At 43.6% G+C, this 9,398-nt stretch overlaps 1 pseudogene; it reads left to right on the top strand.

The window, feature by feature from the left end:
- LOC119339560 overlaps positions 1-9,398 on the top strand; it is a 13,927-nt pseudogene that overhangs the window by 1,696 nt on the left and 2,833 nt on the right.

Here is a 9,398-nt window from a genome sequence, read left to right as displayed (position 1 = left end):
ATGGCATGCAAACATACTGCTAAAGCTTGTTTGTAAGCTTTTGAGATTAATAGAAACATATTACCATTTGATTTCGACCATAAGAAACTCTTATTTGACTTTCAGAATCCCTTTCTCCATTAACTTATGGTTTCTTCATCCATGCAGGAGCCCATGGAAGAGGCAACGGCGGGCAAGCTGGCCAGATCCGAGCGCCACCACTGTGTCGCCGACGCGCGCAGCTCACCGCCATCATTTCGGATGGAGGAACTTCCTGCGGTAACTTCCATTCCACCATGGTCTTTTTTAGAAATTACATAAAAGGAAATTAAGTACTTACTAAAATGTTTTCTAACATCACTTCATGTTATTTTCTTAGTGACACAAATGTTTACGACATCTTGCATAACTTGTTTTTATGTGTGATATCATATCAAATTGCTATAAAAGATCATAAAAAACCTAGTGCAACAACAACCGAAAAAAAAACCACAAAAAAATATGTTTGCGTCTGCTTACATTTCTCATTCAAATAAATGCACATTTAGCTCATTAATTATGCCTACCAATGGCAGTTAGTTCTAGTCAAATTCAATAAGCCTAAAAATCCATCCATTTTTGTCACAGGAGGTTGAACCTATTATAATTTCACTGCTGCCACTGAAAGAGGTTGTTAGGTCACGTATTGTTTCCACAAGTTGGAGATTGCTATGGAGATTCCACTTCAATCTATGTTTCGATGGCCTCACTGATCCGAATTGTGACACCAATGATGAGTTCAAGGGTAGTACTAAAATAAAACAAGCAGAGTTAATTGAGACTATAAATTGGGTTATTCAAGAACACAGTGGGATAGGAATTAAGAAGTTCAGCATCAGGTATGGCCTGCATAAAGAGGACTCTGATAATCTTGATAGGTGGATTGAGTTTGCTGCTACATCGAAGGCAAATATAATAGCTTTTGCTATGGTAATAATTGATGATCCATTTGAATCTCACCACTTCCCGTTTGAGGCCTTAGGCACTCAAGCTAGCTCATTTGTGCGATCCTTGGTTCTCGACGGTGTTTCTATAAAGCCACACTCGGGAATATAAAGCTTTATAGTACTCAGAAGGCTTGTTCTAGAATATGTTCAGATATTTGGAGACTTTTCAGGCTTTTTAGCAAACTGTCTGGCACTTGAGGACTTAGAGATGATCAAGTGCTCTCTGTAAGCAATTTAAGCATACCGCACCAACTTGATAAACTTCAGCATTTGCTAGTTAAGAAGATCGATGTCGAGACGATTGAGTCTCATGCTACTGATCTTGCTCATTTTGAGTACAAAGGAAAAGAGATTCCTATAGTATTTTAATGGTCGCTCAAAGTTAGAGAAGGCTACAATAATGTTTGAAGGCAGAAATGGACAGGCCCATGTATCCACCATGGTTCCAATCATTTTGCGAGCGAAGATGCTAAATGTGCAAGCTCGTATATCTGCTTATGAACAGGTTACCCCTGTTGAGTTTAGTCCCACATCGGTTGTGGGAGGAGACCCTCCTAACAGGCTAGTCTTTTGGTGGGAGAGGGCCCAAGGCCTGTCATAAGTCGGTGTTGCTCTCCGGTTGGGCCTGGTTGACGCATGTGGGTCAGAAACGCTGGTGATAGCGGACCCGGGATTGCGTAACAATTAGTATCAGAGCCCAGGTGCCTGTCTCGGTGAACTCATGGGTGGTCGGTCATGGTTGGTGGGCTGGAAACGCTGGCGTTAGCGGGCTCATGTGTGACCGATGTGTGAGGGGGAGATTGTTGGGTTTAGTCCCACATCGGTTGTGGGAGGAGACACAACACGACTTATAAGGGCGGGGGTGTCCCCTCCTAACAGGCTAGTCTTTTGGGGGGGGGGAGATGTTGGGTTTCGTAGTAATTTCAAAAAAATTCCTACGCACACGCAAGATCATGGTGATGCATAGCAACGAGAGGGGAGAGTGTGTCCACGTACCCTCGTAGACCGAAAGAGGAAGCGTTAGTACAACGCGGTTGATGTAGTCGTACGTCTTCATGGCCCGACCGATCAAGCACCGAAACTACGGAACCTCCGAGTTCTTGCACACGTTCAGCTCGATGACGTTCCCCGGACTCCGATCCAGCAGAGTGTCGGAGAAGAGTTCCATCAGCACGACGGTGTGGTGACGATCTTGATGTTCTACCGTCGCATGGCTTCGCCTAAGCACCGCTACAATATTATCGAGGAGAACTATGGTGGAGGGGGGCACCGCACATGGCTAAGAGATCAAGAGATCAATTGTTCTATCTATGGGGTGCCCCCCTCCTCCGTATATAAAGGAGTGGAGGAGGGGGCCGGCCAAGGGGGTGGCGCGCCCTAGGGGGGAGTCCAACTCCCACCGGGAGTAGGACTCCCGTTTTTCCTATTAGGAGTAGGAGAGGGAAGGAAGAGGAAGGAGGGAGGAAGGAAAGGGGGGGCCGGCCCCCCTCCCAATTCGGATTGGGCTTGGGGGGGGGGGGCTCCCCCTCCCTTGCTCCTTTCCCCTCCTTTCCACTAAGGCCCAATAAGGCCCATATACCTCCCGGGGGGTTCCGATAACCTCCCGGAGCTCCGGTATTGTCCCAATCTCATCCGGAACCTTTCCGGTGTCCAAATATAGTCGTCCAATATACCGATCTTTATGTCTCGACCATTTCGAGACTCCTCGTCAAGTCCGTGATCACATCCGGGACTCCGAACAACCTTCGGTACATCAAAACTCATAAACTCATAATAAAACTGTCAACGAAACCTTAAGCATGCGGACCCTACGGGTTCGAGAACTATGTAGACATGACCGAGACACATTTCCGGACAATAACCAATAGCGGAACCTGGATGCTCATATTGACTCCTACATATTCTACGAAGATCTGTATCGGTCAAACCGCATAACAACATACGTTGTTCCCCTTTGTTATCGGTATGTTACTTGCCCGAGATTCGATCGTCGGTATCCAATACCTAGTTCAATCTCGTTACCAGCAAGTCTCTTTACTCGTTACGTAATGCATCGTCTCGTAACTAACTCATTAGCTACATTGCTTGCAAGGCTTATAGTGATGTGCATTACCGAGAGGGCCCAGAGATACCTCTCCGACAATCGGAGTGACAAATCCTAATCTCGAAATACGTCAACTCAACAAGTACCTTCGGAGACACCTGTAGAGCACCTTTATAATCACCCAGTTACGTTGTGACGTTTGGTAGCACACAAAGTGTTCCTCCGGTAAGCGGGAGTTACATAATCTCATAGTCATAGGAACATGTATAAGTCACGAAGAAAGCAATAGCAACATACTAAACGATCAAGTGCTAAGCTAACGGAATGGGTCAAGTCAATCACATCATTCTCCAAATAATGTGATCTCGTTAATCAAATGACAACTCATGTCTATGGTTAGGAAACTTAACCATCTTTGATTTATGAGCTAGTCAAGTAGAGGCATACTAGTGACACTATGTTTTGTCTATCTATTCACACATGTATTATGTTTCCGGGTAATACAATTATAGCATGAATAATAAACATTTATCATGATATGAGGAAATAAATAATAACTTTATTATTGCCTCTAGGGCATATTTCCTTCAGTCTCCCACTTGCACTAGAGTCAATAATATAGATTACATAGTAATGATTCTAACACCCATGGAGCCTTGGTGTTGATCATGTTTTGCTCGTGGAAGAGGCTTAGTTAATGGGTCTGCAACATTCAGATCCGTATGTATCTTGCAAATCTCTATGTCGCCCACCTGGACTTGGTCCCGGATGGAATTGAAGCATCTTTTGATGTGATTGGTTCTCTTGTGAAATCTGGATTCCTTTGCCAAGGCAATTGCACCAGTATTGTCACAAAAGATTTTCATTGGACCCGATGCACTAGGTACGACACCTACATCGGATATGAACTCCTTCACCCAGACTCCTTCATTTGCTGCTTCTGAAGTAGCTATGTACTCCGCTTCACATGTAGATCCCGCTATGACGTTTTGTTTAGAACTGCACCAACTGACAGCTCCTCCATTTAATAAAAACACGTATCCGGTTTGCGATTTAGAATCGTTCGGATCAGTGTCAAAGCTTGCATCGACGTAACCATTTACGACTAGCTCTTTGTCACCTCCATAACGAGAAACATATCCTTAGTCCTTTTCAGGTATTTCAAGATGTTCTTGACCGCTGTCCAGTGATCCACTCTTGGATTACTTTGGTACCTCCCTGCTAAACTAATAGCAAGGCACACATCAGGTCTGGTACACAGCATTGCATACATGATAGAGCCTATGGCTGAAGCATAGGGAACTTCTTTCATTTTATCTCTATCTTCTGCAGTGGTCGGGCATTGAGTCTGACTCAATTTCACACCTTGTATTACAGGCAAGAACCCTTTCTTTGCTTGATACATTTTGAACTTTTTCAAAACTTTATCAAGGTATGTGCTTTGTGAAAGTCCAATTAAACGTCTTGATCTATCTCTATAGATCTTGATGCCTAATATGTAAGCAGCTTCACCGAGGTCTTTCATTGAAAACTTTTATTCAAGTATCCTTTTATGCTATCCAAAAATTCTATATCATTTCCAATCAATAGTGTCGTCCACATATAATATTAGAAATGCTACAGAGCTCCCACTCACTTTCTTGTAAATACAGGCTTCCCCAAAAGTCTGTATAAAACCATATGCTTTGATCACACTATCAAAGCGTTTATTCCAACTCCGAGAGGCTTGCGCCAGTCCATAAATGGATCGCTGGAGCTTGCACACTTTGTTAGCTCCCTTAGGATCGACAAAACCTTCCGGTTGCATCATATACAACTCTTCTTCCAGAAATCCATTCAGGAATGCAGTTTTGACATCCATCTGCCATATTTCAAAATCATAAAATGCGGCAATCGCTAACATGATTCGGAAAGACTTAAGCATCGCTACAGGTGAGAAGGTCTCATCGTAGTCAACCCCTTGAACTTGTCGAAAACCTTTTGCAACAAGTCAAGCTTTGTAGACAGTAACATTACCGTCAGCGTCAGTCTTCTTCTTGAAGATCCATTTATTCTCAATTGCTTGCCGATCATCGGGCAAGTTATCCAAAGTCCACACTTTGTTCTCATACATGGATCCCATCTCAGATTTCATGGCTTCAAGCCATTTTGCCGAATCTGGGCTCACCATTGCTTCTTCATAGTTTGTAGGTTCATCATGATCTAGTAGCATGACTTCCAGAACAGGATTACCGTACCACTCTGGTGCGGATCTTACTCTGGTTGATCTACGAGGTTCAGTAACAACTTGATCTGAAGTTCCATGATCATCATCATTAACTTCCTCACTAATTGGTGTTTCTGTGATGAACTACTTTCCAATAAGGGAGCCGGTACAATTACCTCATCAAGTTCTACTTTCCTCCCACTCACTTCTTTCGAGAGAAACTCCTTCTCTAGAAAGGATCCATTCTTAGCAATGAATGTCTTACCTTTGGATCTGTAATAGAATGTGTACCCAACAGTCTCCTTTGGGTATCCTATGAAGACACATTTCTCCGATTTGGGTTCGAGCTTATCAGGTTGAAGCTTTTTCACATAAGCATCGCAGCCCCAAACTTTTAGAAACGACAACTTTGGTTTCTTGCCAAACCATAGTTCATAAGGCGTCGTCTCAACAGATTTCAATGGTGCCCTATTTAATGTGAATGCGGCCGCCTCTAAAGCATAACCCCAAAACGATAGCGGTAAATCAGTAAGAGACATCATAGATCGCACCATATCTAGTAAAGTACGATTACGATGTTCGGACACACCATTACGCTGTGGTGTTCTGGGTGGCGTGAGTTGCGAAACTATCCCGCATTGTTTCAAATGTAAACCAAACTCGTAACTCAAATATTCTCCTCCATGATCAGATCATAGAAACTTTATTTTCTTGTTACGATGATTTTCAACTGCACTCTGAAATTCTTTGAACTTTTCAAATGTTTCAGACTTATGCTTCATTAAGTAGATATACCCATATCTGCTTAAATCATCTGTGAAGGTGAGAAAATAACAATATCTGCCACGAGCCTCAACATTCATTGGACCACATACATCTGTATGTATGATTTCCAACAAATCTGTTGCTCTCTCCATAGTACCGGAGAACGGCGTTTTAGTCATCTTGCCCATGAGGCACGGTTCGCAAGTACCAAGTGATTCATAATCAAGTGGTTCCAAAAGTCCATCAGTATGGAGTTTCTTCATGTGTTTTACACCGATATGACCTAAATGACAGTGCCACAAATAAGTTGCACTATCATTATCAACTCTGCATCTTTTGGCTTCAACATTATGGATACGTGTATCACTACTATCGAGATTCATCAAAAATAGACCACTCTTCAAGGGTGCATGACCATAAAAGATATTACTCATATAAATACAACAACCATTATTCTCTGATTTAAATGAATAACCGTCTCGCATCAAACAAGATCTAGATATAATGTTCATGCTCAACGCTGGCACCAAATAACAATTATTCAGGTCTAAAACTAATCCCGAAGGTAGATGTAGAGGTAGCGTGCCGACTGCGATCACATCGACTTTGGAACCATTTCCCACGCGCATCGTCACCTCGTCCTTGGCCAGTGTTCGCTTAATCCGTAGTCCCTATTTCGAGTTGCAAATATTAGCAACAGAACCAGTATCAAATACCCAGGTGCTACTGCGAGCTCTAGTAAGGTACACATCAATAACATGTATATCACATATACCTTTGTTCACTTTGCCATCCTTCTTATCCGCCAAATACTTGGGGCAGTTCCGCTTCCAGTGACCAGTCTGCTTGCAGTAGAAGCACTCAGTCTCAGGCTTAGGTCCAGACTTGGGTTTCTTCTCTTGAGCAGCAACTTGTTTGTTGTTCTTCTTGAAGTTCCCCTTCTTTTTCCCTTTGCCCTTCTTCTTGAAACTGGTGGTCTTATTGGCCATCAACACTTGATGCTCCTTCTTGATTTCTACCTTCGCAGCCTTTAGCATTGCGAAGAGCTCGGGAATTGTCTTTTCCATCCCTTGCATATTATAGTTCATCACGAAGCTCTTGTAGCTTGGTGGCAGTGATTGGAGAATTCTATCAATGACGCTATCATCCGGAAGATTAACTCCCAGTTGAATCAAGTGATTATTATACCCAGACATTTTGAGTATATGCTCACTGACAAAACTATTCTCCTTCATCTTGCAGCTATAGAACTTATTGAAGACTTCATATCTCTCAATCCGGGCATTTGCTTGAAATATTAACTTGAACTCCTGGGACATCTCATATGCTCCACGACGTTCAAAACATCGTTGAAGACCCGGTTCTAAGCCGTAAAGCATGGCACACTGAACTATTGAGTAGTCATCAGCTTTGCTCTGCCAGATGTTCATAACATCTGGTGTTGCTCCTGCAGCAGGCGTGGCACCCAGCGGTGCTTCCAGGACGTAATTCTTCTATGCAGCAATGAGGATAATCCTCAAGTTACGGACCCAGTCCGTGTAATTGCTACTATCATCTTTCAACTTTGCTTTCTCAAGGAACGCATTAAAATTCAACGGAACAACAGCACGATCCATCTATCTACAACAAACATAGACAATCAAAATACTATCAGGTACTAAGTTCATGAAAATTTAAGTTCAATTAATCATATTACTTAAGAACTCCCACTTAGACAGACGTCCCTCTAATCATCTAAGTGATCATGTGATCCAAATCAACTGAACCATAACCGATCATCACGTGAAATGGAGTAGCTTTCAATGGTGAACATCACTATGTTGATCATATCTACTATATGATTCACGCTCGACCTTTCGGTCTCAGTGTTCCGAGGCCATATCTGCATATGCTAGGCTCGTCAAGTTTAACCTGAGTATTCTGCGTGTGCAAAACTAGCTTGCACCCGTTGTAGATGGACATAGAGCTTATCACACCCGATCATCACATGGTGTCTGGGCACGACAAACTTTGGCAACGGTGCATACTCAGGGAGAACACTTTTATCTTGAAATTTAGTGAGAGATCATCTTATAATGCTACCGTCAATCAAAGCAAGATAAGATGCATAAAAGATAAACATCACATGCAATCAATATAAGTGATATGATATGGCCATCATCATCTTGTGCTTGTGATCTTCATCTCTGAAGCACCGTCATGATCACCATCGTCAACGGTGCGACACCTTGATCTCCATCGTAGCATCGTTGTCGTCTCGCCAATCTTATGCTTCTACGACTATCGCTACCGCTTAGTGATAAAGTAAAGCATTACAGGGCGATTGCATTGCATACAATAAAGCGACAACCATATGGCTCCTGCCAGTTGCCGATAACTCGGTTACAAAACATGATCATCTCATACAATAAAATATAGCATCACGTCTTGATCATATCACATCACAACATGCCCTGCAAAAACAAGTTAGATGTCCTCTACTTTGTTGTTGCAAATTTTACGTGGTTGCTATGGGCTTAGCAAGAACAGTTCTTACATACGCATCAAAACCACAACGATAGTTTGTCAAGTTAGTGCTGTTTTAACCTTCGCAAGGACCGGGCATAGCCACACTCGGTTCAACTAAAGTTGGAGAAACTGACACCCGCCAGCCACCTGTGTGCAAAGCACGTCGGTAGAATCAGTGTCGCGTAAGCGTACGCGTAATGTCGGTCCGGGCCGCTTCATCAAACAATATCGCCGAACCAAAGTATGACATGCTGGTAAGCAGTATGACTTGTATCACCCACAACTCACTTGTGTTCTACTTGTGCATATAACATCAACGCATAAAACCTAGGCTCGGATGCCACTGTTGGGTTTCGTAGTAATTTCAAAAAAAATCCTACGCACATGCAAGATCATGGTGATGCATAGCAAAGAGAGGGGAGAGTGTATCCACGTACCCTCATAGACCGAAAGTGGAAGCGTTAGTACAACGCGGTTGATGTAGTCGTACGTCTTCACGGCCCGACCGGTCAAGCACCGAAACTACGACACCTCCGAGTTCTTGCACACGTTCACCTCGATGACGTTCCCCGGACTCCGATCCAGAAGAGTGTCGGAGAAGAGATCCATCAGCACGACGGCGTGGTGATCTTGATGTTCTACCGTCGCAGGGCTTCGCCTAAGCACCGCTACAATATTATTGAGGAGAACTATGGTGGAGGGGGCACCGCACACGGCTAAGAGATTAAGAGATCAATTGTTCTGTCTCTGGGGTGCCCCCCTCCTCCGTATATAAAGGAGTGAAGGAGGGGGCCGGCCAAGGGGGGTTGCGTGCCCTAGGGGGGAGTCCAACTCCCACCGGGAGTAGGACTCCCCTTTTTCCTATTAGGAGTAGGAGAGGGAAGGAAGAGGAAGGAGGGAGGAAGGAAAG

Source organism: Triticum dicoccoides, chromosome 7B, assembly GCF_002162155.2.
Source record: "Triticum dicoccoides isolate Atlit2015 ecotype Zavitan chromosome 7B, WEW_v2.0, whole genome shotgun sequence".
Lineage (NCBI taxonomy): Eukaryota > Viridiplantae > Streptophyta > Magnoliopsida > Poales > Poaceae > Triticum > Triticum dicoccoides.
Note: the sequence above shows the minus strand (reverse complement) of the source record. Positions and strands in the feature narration are given on the sequence as shown.